Source organism: Leptosomus discolor, chromosome 9, assembly GCF_034619465.1.
Source record: "Leptosomus discolor isolate bLepDis1 chromosome 9, bLepDis1.hap2, whole genome shotgun sequence".
NCBI lineage: Eukaryota > Metazoa > Chordata > Aves > Leptosomiformes > Leptosomidae > Leptosomus > Leptosomus discolor.
Genome location: NC_141399.1, coordinates 27025297 through 27042003, shown reverse-complemented (window position 1 = coordinate 27042003; position 16707 = coordinate 27025297). Strand labels below are relative to the sequence as shown.

Here is a 16707-nt window from a genome sequence, read left to right as displayed (position 1 = left end):
CTGGTCCTAGGTGAATTTTAGAAGCTATGTCATCAGAACCTTTCCTTTATTTTTTTTCGCCTTGGCTTGGCTTGTGAAAAAATAGATCAAAAAATGTTCTCAGCCCACACTGTTATCGTAAATGTAGTTACTTTCTTCAAGAAAGCAGAAAGAGGGAAGCTGCCCTTTCTTTAGCCAGTAGCCATGGCACTAAGCTGAATGACAGCAAACTTGGGTTTCAGTGCTGGCTCCGAGGCAGAGCAGCACAGGGACTGGAGCTAGGTGTCTAGATTGGCATGCATTCCCTAAACAGCAGGCTGCCAAAATTCCTCCAATGCAATGGTTTTTGGGCCAAGTGGAGCATCAGTGGCAGAGGTCTCTTCTCCAGTGCTGGCAGTTAGGGCACTCACCTCAGCTGAGTGGCTCTTTTGGAGAGGGCTGTGTTCTCTGATAAGCAGTTCCACCTCAGACTGAGAAAACGCAAGGGAAAGCTTTGGACAAAACATGTTGCTAAAACTTTCTGTTGCAACAAGCTGTGACGAAGAACAGTTTATCAGCAGCCTCACAACTGCCTCTAATCAGAAGTTGTCTCTCCCAGCCGGTGGGCGTACGAGGAGGAGGAGAGGTGTTTCACAGTTCTGGTGACTCTGAGCTGGAGGCAGCAAACAAATGTGTGTTTGCAAGCCTGTCTGAGCATCCTGCAGTGTCTTGTTGGTGCTTGTCCCTGATGCACGTATGGCTACCAAGGAGTCGCCTTCTCAGGAAGACTGCAAGGTGGGCAGGATCAGGGTCTCAGCACTGGGATGGCAGTAGCTCCCGTGCTGGGCTCAGGCAGTAGATCGTGTGAGCGCTTCCGCTTCTTTTGCCAGTTTAAAGTAAACTAGCTAAGATAAATCTTAGTGGTTCAGGATAATGGTTCACAATAATGTATACTGAAAAGGATTAGAAGTGCTCAGGTAATCCATTAGCGTGGCTCAGCTGGTAGGGAAAGGATAGAAATACATGTATACATGCTTTTAGATAGTTTGCTATAGGAAACTTAAAAAAACCTCCACAAAAAAACCCACCCCACTTTAATACACACTGGCTGTATGAGTCCAGAACAGGTTTATCTTATTGGAAGAACTGGTGCCTCAGGTTTTGCATGGGATAAACATAAGAAGCAGCTGATATTTCCTATTTTAGTCACTTTAGGTCGTGCTTTTTTTCTGCAATTCTAATATTGCCCTTCCTAGGCCCCAATTAGATGTGATAAAATTTTCAGAAGTTTACCTAGATGATCACTCACCTATTAAAGTTACCCACACTCTTCCGGGCTGCCTTAGGTGACTGTAAAGCTGAGTTGCTCATTTGCATGGCAGCAGCTGGATGTTTGCAGCAGGGCTGAGGTGAAAACCCCTTTATTGGTGCTGTTGTCTTGCTCAGCAATGGGCGTGGTCACCACTACATTATTTTAGCAGACAGTCGTGTCCTTACTCCGTGTCAGTGCTGAGCCAGCGTTCAGCTGACGTTCCTTTATGCTCCCGCTCATGCTATGGATGTGAGATGTGTGGGTCAGAAGTGGGGTGCCTTTTGGATGTGCACATGGAAGTGTAAAATGCTGCCTTGATTTTTTTTTTTCTCAAAACATGAAGATTATTGTCGCATTAACCTGAGGTGACCATAAAAAAGACTAATGCTGGTAATTGTTGGCAAAAGGATTTGAATGTCTTTCAGGTGGAATGCAGTCTTTAGTTCTGAATTAAACGTGTGGCTTAATATGCAGCTTGCTTTGTAATGTATAATTGCCATGTGGACTGTTTACAGGGGTTATAATTTTGTTGGCATGGCAAATTTATTATAAGAGTGTAAATTTGGAGCTGTGTCTATATATGCTGCCTGGGGGAATGAATTCAAGCACAATAGCTGCCAAAACAAGGTGATCTGCAAGATCAAAATCAGAGGATGGATCTGAGTAGAAGTAAAAGCTGGCCTCCAGCTTATTCCTATATGGAATAAGGAAAGGCAATATGCAAGGTACCAAACTTGCCAAAGCATTAGTCTCAGAAGCAATTGATGAATTTAGTCACAGACTGTTCTGACAATGTGGGAACAGCAGGGCTAGACATGTGATTGATGAAACAGCTATTATTGGAAATTAGCATTTGTGATGTTAAAATTCAAAGACAGCTTGTCTTGGAAATAAATTTTTTTGTAGATTTTTTTTTTTCCTATTTTGGAGAGAGTAAATCTATTACTCAGCAAGCGTTCTTTATAAACCTCATATCTTTTGGTGTTCTTGAGACACAGGTTTCATTCTGCATTCTTAAACCATGGGAAGGATGGAAGAGATAATCCAGTCACCTAACCCCAATGAGCCCTAGAGCAAGAGGGAGTAATTCAGTCTATTGGGAGAAGGTAAGGGCAAAAATCCTGCTGCATAAGGGACAGTTAGTTAGGTGCAATGCTGCTGGCAGCGTTTCTGATGGGTGCAGGAGAGAAAAGTTCTCTGTTGTTCAGTGTCCTCAAGAATAACAAATAAATTATATCTTATCTTGGTGTATAGAGGGCTGTTGATGTAATGGGAGGCTTTGGAATCTATCACTGTAAGGAGCTTACAGAAAACCATCTCTGTTGGGCCTTCCTATCCGATCCTTACTTTTCATATTTAGGCACCGTTTTCTTCAAATGAAAGCTTTCACTTTAGAGGGGAGCAAAGAACAGCCATCTGCTTTTGGTCAGGCTGACTTGCTTTGTGAGAAACAAATATGCAGAAAACAAAGCTCAAGATGCCCAGAGAGCACGGAGCATCCCTGCCTAAGCAGATTCAGGCTGTCAGTGAGGAGGTTCCGTCTCCATTTGTCAGCGCAACATGGGGACCGGTCCCAAGCCAAACGTGACACATGGAAGAGACTGCTGGTGTGGGCCCCATCTTGTAGATTCAGTCACTCCCGGTTTGGTGTTTACCCGTTGTCATTTTACAGATCTCTGCTGTTGCCGCAGCTGGGAGACTGGGCTGAGACATTTAGTTGGATTTGGGTGGGCTTTTTGAAACCTAACTGCTGAACAAGACTGAGCATAAGGATTGCCACTAGTCCAATTTACAGACTCTCAATTTGTTAAACATAAGAAACTGTGAAGAGTAACGGCAACGTGGGTTTTAAAACAGGTGGCTTTCTTAGCTGGATCACATTTAACTGAAAGCACTGCAGTGCTCTGGCTCATCTAGAGGAACTCGTAGTGTTGCATTGAGCTGAAATATTCTTCAACCTTCTTTCATCAATACTTTGTGAATATGCAGTTCAGTAGGTTATGATTGTGACCCCAGAAAACTTCCCTTTTTTCAGTGCAAAAGAAATCATTCTTCTTGGGGAGGGAGCTGTTGTTTCATTTAATCTGCACTTTGGCCTGGGTGTTCAACACCACGTCAATAAACCTGTGTACAGATGCTTATGGACACACACAGAGTTTTGCACTGGCCCAATGCATTACATCTTATTAGAACAGTTTATAGGCACAGAGGAGGGTCCTCATCCTCTGCCAGCCTCGTGGCCGGTGGGGAATCTCCTGTCCTTCATGAAGGTCTTGCCATGCTCTTACACATGCAGGTCCACATAAAGCTGAGCAGGCATGACTGTTTTCCATTTCTCAAGGCATGTCATGCTTTTTCAGTTGTAATCTTTTTGTTTCACAAAAAAAAGCCAACACACATTTCCTGACTGAAAGGTTTTGCTTCAGTAAAACTGAAACAGGCATTCCAGCTCTGATTTCTAAAAACCTGAGCGAGATTTATGTCAAAGCTATGAACTCCTTTTCAGAAGGTGTACATAATGGAAAATGAAAATTATCCCTTCAGTTTACAAAGATGTTTTGATGTTCCTGGAATCTTTCAATTGATTTTTACAAGGTATGACTGAAACTATTAAAAAAAATAGATGTCACTAAAATCTTGACACAAATTCTTGCCACTATCTCTTACCTTTTTGCATTTCAGGAGATTTACCAAATTCTTCCTGTCATCTGAAATTTAGAGAGTAAGCATATCTATTATTAAAAATGCTAGCCATCTAAATAAACCATAAGGCAAGAGAAATACAGTTGTCTGTTTTCATACTTGAAAATTACTTAAGGAACAAATACCTGATGTGCTGAAGGTCAAAGAGGTAGTAAACTGGTTAGGCTAGTACTAGAGCCTACAGTGTTGTGCCCTTTCTGCAGTCATTGGCACAGAACCAAGGCAGCCTTCTGGGAACTGCCAAGGATTATCTCTGGGCACCATGTCTGCCCCTTCCTCATGAGCCCACACTCCTCCCACTCCCTGTCTAAAGATTTGGCTGCAAGTCTTGTGTCAGAATAGCTCTTGGCTCTTGGTTTTCTCTCCGCAGCCTTCAGAGATCTGCAGCTTGGAGGTATTTCATGAATTAGTCTGGAAGAACCAGCCAGGATCCCTTGACACTGCTAATTGCCAGCCTGAGAAGCCCAGCATGTGATGAACCACACACACTGGGTGTTGTAGTTATGACTTTCATGCCTTTGTTAATATTCCAGATGCAACAGCTGCCTCATGGGTGCTGTTCTCTTCCTAGAATGAATGGGACCTGCAGGCTGGAGGGTTTGCTGGGAAATTGCAAATTGGAGATGTGACAAATACCAGCCTTCTGGGAAGTCTGCTGCTGGTGCCACGGCTGAGTGATTTCCCTTGGGTGAAGCTGTACAAAGGTTTGATAAAACTGATTGCAGTGATTCATTAACCAGCAAATTCACAAAAGGCTGATCATCCGTCATAGCATCCAGTTACTGTCAGCAATGATTCAGGATGTGAGACGAGGCCACATCTTTTACCTCTTTGAGAAACTTGGATAAATTGCTGTCAAGGTAAGTCACTGTATTCACTTGTGTTAAAAGTCTGAAGGCTCACCACAGAAGTGGAGGTGTTGTGGGGAAAGGAGTCTTGAATGATTCAGCTCAGCCATGGTAATGCTATGGGTTGAAATGCCCAGGGGCACCAGTTAAAAGAGTGGTTAATGGCTATGTGCTATAACCTAAGGGACTACAAGGAAGCAGCTAGCTTCTTGAGTGCTTACACAAGGTTTCAAGAATAAATTGCTGCTAGCTTCTTTATTTTCCAAGATTTTAAATAGAAATAGGTGATGTTGGCTTTTCATGCTGTGTTACAGACAGCAATTTTATTTTACCCAGAGGAATGTCAGTATTGCTGATACAAAAACCCTATCATAATTTGGTAGATTTTGAATAGTCAGGTGAAATGGAACCAAGCTTAAAAATTATTTTCATTTCGTTTTGCCCAAATAAAACCTTATCAAACAAAACACCTTCTCAGTTTTTGCCTATATTCAGTCAGTCTTGCAAACAGTAATTCAGTAATCATCAAATACCTGTGTCCTGAGCCATACAAGCTCTGCAGTTGGTCTGTGATGTCTGTCAGCTCTTTAGTTATGCAAGCATGGTCCATTATGACTTTCTTTTTAATCCTTTTTCTCTTAGGCTGCTTTCTGCTGGTTTTTTTAAACGACTCCCTCTAACCTCACTGCCGCAGTACTGCTTTGTGACAGTGGATGCTTTATGGGTCCCATCCCTGCGTACCCACCAGGATCTGTCTCGCTACCTCTCCCAGGGTCTCCTGGTGCTCTACGCACTCCCGTTGAACTGGTTCTTTGGGTCATTTGTAATGTCAAGCTTTACTACCTCTTCTTGCTAAATTGTGTATCTTAGAAAAATAGCGTATTTGTTTTAAAAGTATGTTGCCCTGACAATGCCACATTTGGGTCTTGTAAATGTTTGGAAGTGTCTATTGTTAATCAGGGAAAAATAAGACTCACTTCAGGTCACAACTGGACACCTTCATGTGACTGCGAGGGTCTGGAGTCAGTAGAGCGGATGCTGGAACAGGGCATGCACATGTGCTCTCATGGTGTCCAGTAAGTTGTTAAAGCACATGTTCAGAGAAACCAGGTTGGTGATTTAGGCTGTTAATATCGCCCAGCTCTTGAGGAATCAAGTAAATTTTGTAAGAAAGAACCACTTTCTGCCTACAAGACTAACTCCACTAACAGCTCTGAAACAACAGCTGGTGTGGATTCTCTCTCCCATGTCTGAAAAGGAGATGATTTGTTGCTTCTTGATGGCTAAGCTCTCAGACCTTATCCAGCTGTCACTTAAACTGGAAGTTTTAGATCTAAGTTGGATTGATGAAGCCCGAGCTTCATTCACTTGCCCATTTTTTATCTCTATCCCACAGTATAGTGTGGATAAGCAGGCATTTTTCTCATATGTTCCTCACTGCTTTGCAAACACAGTGAGTTTGTTAGCTCACCTGGAAGCCATACATATTTATTCTGGCACTTGCTTTTAGATTACTTTCACTTCATGCAGAAACTAGTGCCATTTATAAATGCTCAGAGAAGCCTGGGAACCTGCAGTTTGTCCAGCCATTTCAGCCCACGGGTAACTCTGCAAATAAGCACATCAAAAGTAATTCCTTTTGCTAAGAGCTATGCAACAAGCTACGAGCTTTCTTTCTCTTAAAAGTTCAAAAAGCAATGACTTCTGAGGCGCTCTCCTGCCTGCTCAGCCCATGCCCTTTCCAGGCTCTGCCACAGTGATGCTGTGTAACAGGGCTGTGACTGCAAAGCGCATGGTCTAACAAGGGCTACATGGACTTTCAGGGCCTGCCAGCAGCTTTCATGCTGCTTGACAGTAAGACTGTAAGCGTACAAAATACTTGCTACAGAAAAGGTACCCATGCAGTTGGATTTTTCTCTTCCATTACATGAAAAACAGCCCTCATGCTAAAGCCTACGTGGACACATCTTACTTGTGCAAACCAGCCTGTAGCACCTGCTAGGAAACCAGCTATGGACCTGGACACTGTAGCTGAAAAAATGGTTGAAAGCTCACTCAGGAGGTTATGCTTTGAGATGTGGCTGGGTGAACAGTTCAGGAGAGGTGGAAATAAGGCATTTTAAAGTCTGATGAACTGCACCTGAGGGCTTACATGTGTTTATCTGCTTCCTGGGGTCTGTCCCTGGATGGCAAGGTGAAGGTGGTTGCCCAGCTTTCTGTAGGATAAAGATACATAAATTACTAAAGTGAATGGAGGAGAATCAGCGTATTCCTGTATGCTTTCTCTTAATGGAAAATAAATTTCACCCTGTGGAATGGAAAGGCAACACATGTTAACTGGGTTTGTTGCACTGGGCCGCTCAGCACAATGAACGCCTTACCATGGGGCATGACGCCACACGTTTTGGAGCTCAGCTGGGCTTTTGAGAGATTCTTGTTTGCTTTGTGTGATAAAAGAGAATCTTTTCAATAGTTCATCTACCTGTCGCGTTTGGCATATTGATGCTAAAACACTGTGAAAATACAGAAATAATTTTTTTCATTACTGCTGAGTAAGTTCCTCCCCGGCATTCCCTAGTTACGTATTACATCAATAGTCAGTTGGCTGTGGCAAAATGTGATCTGTTAAGTCTGCAGAGCACAGTTTGGAGAGGCAGAATGTAGAGAATTAATTGAGGGAAATTCTGCAGGGGCTTCAGAAGGGAAGGACGCTCCCAGAGCAGCCTTAGTCAGCAATACAATTTGCTGTTTGTCCACGTGGCTTCCAAGTAGACTTCTCTTAGGGAGTGATTTTAATTTATCTCATGCTTCCACAGGGGACCTACATGATGACCTGCTCTATTGTCTGCTGCCAAGATGTTGTGAGCTACCAGATGCAAGTACCTAAAACTTGTAACAAGCCATGTGCAGAGAAAGCCAAGGATTCCCCTTCAAAACATAAAGACTCCTAGAAAGTGATCAGACACCAGTGAATGACTTGGAAAAGGCAGGTTCCTCACTTACCATCATGGCTTGGTGTTTGGCCTACTCCTGAGAAGTCTTCTAGGTCTAGTGGGAGTAGAACAACTGATTCCTTACACTTTTTAAGAGTAGATTTCTGCTACTTAAGGAAAATCATATTTTAAGAGAGAAGAACTTAGAGTTTTGCAGCTAGTCAAAACACACCATCAGTTTACAAATACATATTTTGTTTCTAGTTGTGAAGGAACAGAATAAAATTTAGCATCATATTAACTAAAATATTGAGGAACGTGCTCTAGAAAAACTGTTTTATCCCTTTTCTGGGCTTTGGGAAGCTGTGTCAGAGCAGAGATAAGGGAGATTGCTGAACTCCCTCCCGACTTGTGTTTCTTGCAGCACCAAGTCAAACCCAAGCACCCCTCCCCAGGCTGTGAGGGGTGACAGTATCTCAACAAAGCACTCAAGAAGCAAAACCGTAGTTTAGGTAAGGTGCAAACCTGATGATGTATCGCTCAGTCTTGCAGACTGCTGTTTTATCTCTCTCCTACATTTATTTTCTATCTTTGCTAATATTTAAGAAAAATCAAGACAGGCAGAGATACGATGTCCGCTACGGGTAAGTGCAAGATATTTTCTGGCAAGTGTGTGCTATTAGGCAGAATGGTATATTGGTGAGGAGGTAGCTCAGCTGCAGGAAGGCAAGTTTGGAAGGGAAAGATCCCCATGCCAAATGAACCTGGATAGAATTAACTTGTTTACAATGAAGTGTTTCTCATTTCTAGCATGCTTTAAAAACCAGAACTGTCAATGTCCATGTCAGCCTTTGGTTTCTGCAGCATTCCTTCCACTTGTGTTCCCAGCATAGATGCAGCTCCCCACTGACCCCTGCCTGGTGCTGGAGGTGGCAGGTCTCTTCTGGGTGCCTATGCTGGGGCTGGCCTGGTGCCGGGGGAGGCAGGGACAGGGCTGAGGTCTCTGCTGAAGCCACAGCTGCTGGATGGAGCTGGTCCCTACTACTGCTCTGGGAGCTGGACTCAGCCCTGCTCCTGCTGGGGCTTTCTGTCTCCCCGCGGCCTGCCATCAGCCCTGTCTTCTCCTCGAGTGTCTGGTGCTGGAGCTGTTCCCCAGGTGAGCTCAGCGCTTACAGCCCCAGACAATGAGTGCTGCGCTTTGGGGACAGTGACAAATGTCCCAAAAAGCCCACAAGTCTGATAACTTCAGAGCTGGAATAGCATGAGCACCCTTCTCTAAGCACCATCAAATAAAAGCCCTCACTTTCTAGACTGGGCAGTTTTCTTTTACCACGGGGTTTCCTTTCATGAGCATATAAACGTCATATCCATTGTTTTACTCAAGCAGCCAGAAAGGAAAAGCAGATTGCAGTTCACTCCAGAGGTTCAGTCAGATAGCATAATGTTTAATGTCATTATTAACCCTCTGAATAACACTTAGAGAGAGTCATTCAAAGGCATCTGTAATGGATGACTCTGGACCATGTCACAACTCTACCAGATAGAGCCCACCCTGATTAGGGGGAGCTACCACTCTCTGGCACAGCCCATCCACAAAAGCTTTTCCAAGGCTCCTGACTTCTGGACCCAGAGCCAACGTCTGCCTGCCTGGAAACATTAGCCTCCTCTATGTTTGCCTAAAGTTTGTGGCAGATCCCCTCAGCCTGGAGCTGTGGGTTCCAGTCTTGGGTAACCCCTCTCCAGACCTTTCCAATGCGCTATCAAAACACCTGGGTTTGCGCTGATGTTTCTCACTAACACTTTGAGAGATGTTTTTCATTGCTGTCAAAGAATTTAACACAGACATCAGCACACCTTCTGAGTCCCGTGTTTCAGCTCTGAGAATTTGGCTGCACAGAAAACAGAGAAAAAAAAATCATTGTCTGAGATGCTAATTCATAACAGACTGACCAAGGTGGAGACTAGAAATAGAGGGCTAGTTTTGTGTTTGCTTGGCCTGCTTTTTCTACAGCAAAAAGGCACTAAACCAAATAAAAATCCTAAACCAAATATTTAGGCAGAAGTACTTTGATTTTTGTTTCACGCTCATAGGGATCTTTTCAATATTCTTGAAAATTTGGCCAGCTGCTTATGATTATTGCTGCTTTGCCTTCCAGCAATTCTAGCTGCTCAGCACTTGCTCCAAAAGTGTACTGCCCAATACATGTCAAGGCACAACCACGGATCATGGGATAAAAAGGCATCCTTTGTTTGCAGGGCTTGTTGTTTTGCTTCAGGTTGACTCATAGCAAATGTTCCAGCATGACTCAGAAAGAGACGATATTTAATGTTGGAGACATTCTGTACTAGCATCTGAGGTTCAGCAACTTCAGACACTGTTGCTGGGAATAACAACTTTGCACTAGAGCCACTTCCATTCAAGACTCTCGATGTTGGTTGAGATTATCCTGTTAAGTCGGCTGAAGGGGTTTAAAAAATTGCCAAGTGCAGAACCCTCTGCCCAGCCTGGGAGAAGTTTGGATGTAACCCAGGGCTACTTTGCTTCACATTATCTATAATTAAAAATTCATAATACCTTCTGGAAGTAAGATTTATGTGCAAGTCAGATACACCACAGTGTGGTGGCCAGCCACATAAAACCTTTTTTGGCCAGCATTAGAGGTGCTGTTGTTTTGAGCGTTGTTTTGAGCGTATGAAATCAGACATCCTGTTGCCAAACAGATTTTTATTTTTGATCTTGCATGGGACTAAATTCTGGGAAATTTTAGGAAAACACTGACAATAAGAATGTCATTAATTTCAAAGGGATCAGGATTAGAGCCAAAGACAGAAATAACCATTTTCACCTCTAAGCTATTTTGAGGAAATCAGGTGCATCTGTCTGTATTTTGGCTTAGTCTTTGGTCAGCATCTTTTGAGCTGCTGGGATATCACTTAAACTAGACTTGTGCTTCCAAATACTCTTCACCTCAGCTAAAGGAAAGCAATACAGGATGGCAAGTACACAAATCACCTTTCTCCAGGTGATCCCCCTTCTTCAGGCACCCCCACCTTGGTGCCAGCCGCCTTGGAGCATTTAAGCAGCACATCCCAAAAGCCCCAGTGCCTGGCTTGTCGGCAGCACCCTGGTAGTGCCCCGCGAGGCAGACCCATGGCCAGCCAGATCCACAGCTCCAAGGCCAAGGGCAGAGTATTGTGCTTTTCAAAACACACCTTTTTATTGCTAGGACTGCCACGTGTGCTACTGTTAGCATAGCCACTTGGTCTAAGACATTGAGGAGAGTCCCACGTGCTCGTTTCATGGAGCTTTATAAAAGAAGCCTTGCTTGATAGCAAGCAGTCCCTCAAGTGCTCAGGCTGCAGAAGAGATCTTTCAGGGTAAAATCATACAGTTCCTGTTTGTTTGAAAGCAAATTCTTCTCTCTTCCTGAGCTTGAAGAGATCTGGAGCCTTGGAGTGCCTCTGGAAGGTGAGTGGCTTGTGACTTTGGCCAGCTCTGCTCTTGTTCCTGCCTTATTCCCCCAGTGTACCAACACCAAAGTCAGCACAGACCTGCAAGTAAAGTTGTAAGGAGTCAAACCAAAAACTGAATGGGGAGAAACATTTCTAACTTAGGTTATTTGACTCCCCAAAGTCACCCCCCCTGCCCCTGCTGATTTCAGGACAGCTGTGATTGCTGTACGATCTATTGATGAACAAAGGAAATAGAAACCCTCAGAGAACCTGTCTGCATTTGTGTAGTGCCCAAGTCTGTCCAACCTGAAGAGAAGTTCTTTAATGTAAGTAACCAGCAGCAGGAAATAAGAAATGTAAGAAGTTGTAGCCTGTGTTGGAAACCTCCCACTGAGGAAGCCTCCCATAGATTTTTGTATTCCTTTTCAAATTCTGACTGTTAGGAAAGAGGTAATACAATCTTAAACTCTGTTTCTTTCTCTTCTGCAGTTCCCTCCTTTCAAGCTTTTCTTCCAAGCTGAGAGCCTCCTAAATTCCTAAACACAATTGTAGTCTTTGTAGGAAATTAGTTATCATGATAACTGCCATCCCAGTGGCATCATTCCTGTTTGAAATTCAACCGCATGAAAGAAATGAATGACACTGTCTTAAAAAACGTTTTCTGGAGGTACAAGGGTCTTGTCAGACTGCATCATAAAGCACAAACCTTTAGGATAGTTTGACTCAGTCACTTTTTCTTTACTTAACATGTGCTTCCCCGTACCAATGGGCTCCTGTTTTCAGTGACTCAATCCTTAGTCTTTCAAAACAGCCTAATAAAGAAAAAGAATGGCTTTATCTATCTTTCAGAACATTTTTGTCTTTATTGTTACATTAGTTACTGCCAGGACAGTGAATAGTTCAGAGCTTGCTGATGGGTCTTGCTGAGCTGTCTCCCTTCTGATTCACAGGGAACACAGTATGACAACGTTCTTCTCGTCTCTTACTTATTTTAGCTGGATGAGGTACAAGGAGCCTCTTTGGATTATTTTTTTTTGCACTCCCTCTTGTAGATCATGTTGCAGAGAAATAGATAAGCACAGATGCTTACCTGTTATTCTTTCACTCACTTCCCTGTAACTCTTCTTGAATACTTGTGTGCTGGGGAGAAAAAGACCACCAAATAATTTCTGCTCTGCTGGTCACTAGTAATTCACAGTATTGCCAAAGGGAAAACTCATACTTTGGAAGGGTTTTGTGGTTTTTCTAACATCTTTTAATATTCAGGACTAGCTAAATCAAACATCTTTTCCCGGACTGCTTTTTTTCCCCAATTTTCTTTCAAATCCAAGTTTCACCTGGAGTCCCCCAAGGCAAACACTTGCTGCCACCTGCGCTTTGCTGCACAGTGCAGGGAGCCTGCAGTGGCTCCTGGGCAGGGGTGTTGCTCCAGGGAAGCCCAGATGGTTCAGGATGGGAGCTGTGGGATGAGCCTCATGCTGCAGGGCAGGGGGGCTGCTGGCTCCTGTCCCCCGAGAGGTGTGGGAAATACCTCCTTCCCTCTCTCACCCAGAGAGAACTGCCCTGAAAACCCTCCTGTGGTACTGCCCAAAGCCAAAACCAAGTAAATGTGTTTTAGGCTCTGCATTTTAGCTTTTCCTCACTTTCTCAGTTTCTTTGAGCTAGCCGCTAATGCGACCTGCCCAGCTTCTCCCCCAGAACAAGGAAAAAGGCAGCAGGCTTCTGGAGGCGAAGAGGAAAGCTAGGATATTGTAGAAAGAAGGTAGCAGCTGTGTAATTTTACATAACAGCAATTTTGGGAGGTTTCAGCTCATTCGTATACCATAGTAACATCTTTCTTTGTGCAGCTGATGCAGCCTTGGATGGGCTGTGCTCTGAAATGGTTTGCTGTGAGAAAAGGGTTGTTAAAACCATGAGCATTTGATCAGGTGCAGAAGTGAAGCTGTGGGTCTTATTTTGATTCCTGCAGTTGGTCTGTATCTCCATAAAGAGATGCCTTGGCACAGGGGGGCAGGTGGTAAAATTTACTGGGAGATGGTCAAGCACCCCTTAAAACCATCTGCCCCCTCAGCAGCTCCTGTGCTCCCTGTTGGAGGGGAGGCAAAGGGCGCTTGTGGAGGCACCCTGCCAGCTAACAGGCCCTTTTGGTGCTCAGGTTTTGAGCACTGAAGTAAATAACACTGACATAAAGCTTTGGGCTTGCCAGCAAGCCCTTCGGAGAGGGCTTATCCTGCCACCGGCGCCCTTGCCTCCGCACAGCACTGTGCAAAAGAGGGAGGTTTGCCTTCTGGAGAGGGCAGTGTCTGTATTCCTGGATGTTGAAAAGAGATTTGGGGGTTCATAGATCATTCAGGAGGGTGAAGGCAGCATGTAGCATTTAAAGGAAAGAGGGTTTTTTTCTTGAAAGCCAGGAATTTTAGTGAGCGCAGCTGGGGGTGTGGCAATCATGTTAAGGAGAGAAAATAAAGCATTGGCTAATTCTGCTTTTCTTGGAGCAGATTGAATGAAGGGCAGTTGAAAAGAGAGAAGGGACTGAATGAAAGAAATGTTTTTTGTCATATGAATGCAAACTAATCCAAGCTGGACTAGTCATCAGTGTTTCAGAAACTTAGCCCCTGAAACACCAAGTTATTTGAAGAAATTAAAAAAAAAACTGAACAAACCACCAAACCATCCAAAAAACCCAAACCATCCCAGAATGAGTAAGAGCCATCAAAAGAGGGACAAACGAACGCAGTGGGAGACACCTGGCTAGAAGGGATGGGAAAGGAGCTGCAGAGCTGCCGAGTGAGGTAAGGAAGGTAAGGAACACTGTGCGCGAACTGCTTCAAGAGCAACATTAGCCCAGGATGAGGCCATTTTCTGCTTCTCACTGTTACTCCACCGGGTCTCTCCTCCCTGAAAGACCTGCTCCCTGCACAGGGTGGTGTCCTCCAAAGTTGCTTGGCTCCTCCAGCCCCGAGCTCCATAGCAAGACCCTCAGGAGCTGGCAGCAGCCAAACTTGGTGACCGTAGCATGGCCTGAGAGACTGAAGTTAAAAATTTTGGTTTTGTAGAGAAATATTTATCTCCTAAAGAAAACAAGAGAGTTAAATTTTTTTTTTTTTTAATTGAATGGGTTAAAATAGCTAAAATTTCAGATTGGCATTGATTACATTTATGTCCTGGCTTTCACTCAGATTTTTGGTTAAAAACCAGCATTTTCAGAAGCCAAATATAACACTCCCTATTCTCTGGTCACTTCCTGAAAAACAAAGCTGCTGTTCAAGGACAGGTTTTGCAACTGTGTATTTCAGCCCTCATGTCATCCCTGACTCCAGGCAGTCTTCGGAAGTGTTTCAAGGCTTCTTATTTCACTTTTCCTTTCAAATAATATTTTATCTTCTGCATCACTTATTAAAGGAATGGGTCTCTGGGTTCCCAATTGAACATTTACTGCTAGTAAAATCAGACTAGGGTTGATTTTGGTTATTTTTCAGAAACTTCAGAGCAGTTTTTAGTCTAGTGCATCTTCCCATCCTCCCAGAGGAGTTTTCTTCAAGCTAAGGGAAAAAAGGCACGACAAGCTTCCACAGCAAAGGGAAAAAAGGCACGACAAGCTTCCACAGCAACTTGCCTACCTCTGCCAATGGGACTTGGCTCCAGAACAACCTGTCTGGGTTTTTCTCCTGCTGTTGAATCCTCCGCAAAGAGAAAAAAAATCACAGCATTACCTGAACCTGTCAGTGCTCATTCCATCTTCTGAAGGACTACGATCAGCAGCTGCTGCATTGCTGATGATTGCCACTGTCTTGTCTCTGCTCTATCAATCAAATCCTCCTTGTCAAGAGCAAATCTTCCAGGTTAGCATATGGCAAATTTCATGTCCTGAACTGATAGCATGTGCCTTGGTTACTCTGCCTTGTTTTTTTACTTTACAGCCATTTGATAGTCACAGGAAATAGGAAATTACATGAAATTTTAGAATGTAATTTTGTACTTTCTCACTGCTTAGAATTATGTGCCTGTAATCCACTGGAGCGTTTTGCTGCGGATGACCTATATGTACTACAGCTGATCTCTGCTGTGAGTCTGTCACATTGGATTAGAAAGAATTGCAGATGCATTAGAGAAGTCAGGGAAACCTGTCAGGTACATTGGTACCAAGCTTTCCAAAGACAAGTGGCCAGAGCTGACTCCCACTCTTGATTTGGGAAGTTGTCCTTCTCCAGGCAAGGGACACACATCTCAGTCAGACTGCTCTCTAGGAAAGGAGCAAAAGGGGGTCTCTCAGAGAGGAGTTCCCTCTCAGAAACGGTGCTGGATATCTAGTCCAAAAGTGCTTATTTGGCAATAAAATGTGGTAACTTACACACATCCCCTTCTCCAAAGACCCTGGTATGAGCAAATGTAAACTACCCTGAGAAGAAATTCAATGGAGAGACTTTTGCTTTCACAAATAGTCCTGCTGAGATGAGGGAGGCTGCAAGCAACCGAGATAAATGGCAGTTCAGCCTCCCTTGGCCCCTCTGAGGATGGAGAGTGGCTGTGGTCCAGCTCCAGCCCACAGGGAATCTGCTTGCACAGAGGATCTGGGTGCCAAAGGGTCACGCTTCTCTTAAATGACAAGGGTTATGCTGAATTAAATTGCTGTTGCAAAAAGAACGTAGCAAACGTATTTTGTGCTGAGACATTCGAGTATTAGAAAGATTTGCACTGGTTCCAGGCTGCGAAACTGCATATTTTAGGTGTTTCAGGATAAATGTATGGGGTGCTGTGCTGTGCTGTGTGTGGCTCCTGTTAGTTACGTTTGCAAAATCTGGTTCATGATAGTACAGCATCGTCTATCTATACATCTGTCATCATAGATCATAGATCACCAGGTCATATAGTTCCTCACCATGCATCAGTTCACTGTGGATATTTTTGCAGGTGGCTTATATGTCTGTCTTCACTGGACCAGCCTTGCTGTAGTGTATCCAAAGAAGTAATTTTCAGCTGTGAACTGAAGCATCAGTGTCCTGGGTAATGTCCCACAGGTCCCCTGACTGTCTGTCCCTTTCTTCTGTCTGCAGAATGGGAATTGTATTTCACTGCCTCCCAGGAAAGCTGTGAGAATAAAAGCTCAAATACTATTTCAGGCGGATTTAATTAAGTACCTTGTCAGGTAGACAGTCTGTGCCCAGCACTTTCCTTTTCACATTTTTCCCCACAAAGAGGAATTTTTTTTCCCTGTGGAAAAAAAAAAGACATTGAAAGACATTGAAACTGTACAATGTCAATTTACCTCAGGGCAATCCATTCCACTGGAAAGAAAGCACAGCACTTCAAGGAGGACCTGAAAGTAATTAGTGAGTGTACTTTGGCATGACTAAATAGGTTGTGCTCCACCCAATCCCTTTTCAGCTGAGTATCTTCTCATCACAGGATTCATTTATCCCTTTGTTTACTGACGCTGCTTTCTGCAGAAGGAAGCAAGCACTCACTGCTGCTCCCAAGCCCCCCCCGCCCCCCCAGTCTG

The 16707-nt window shown here is 43.9% G+C and overlaps 1 long non-coding RNA gene across 8 annotated transcripts; it reads left to right on the top strand.

Annotated features, from left to right (window-relative positions):
• Positions 1–113: 113 nt before the first annotated feature.
• Positions 114–16321, top strand: LOC147414900 (uncharacterized). 8 transcript variants are annotated; one of them, XR_015183794.1, is made up of 4 exons: positions 114–753; positions 2269–2376; positions 4545–4833; positions 7638–15851. It is a non-coding gene; the product is annotated as an uncharacterized LOC147414900 (long non-coding RNA). The 8 variants fall into 8 exon arrangements; XR_015183791.1 differs by lacking the exon at positions 114–753 and having other exon boundaries at positions 2205–2376; XR_015183790.1 differs by lacking the exons at positions 114–753; positions 2269–2376 and adding an exon at positions 16119–16321 and having other exon boundaries at positions 4184–4833; positions 7638–15049.
• The last annotated feature ends 386 nt before the right edge of the window (positions 16322–16707 follow it).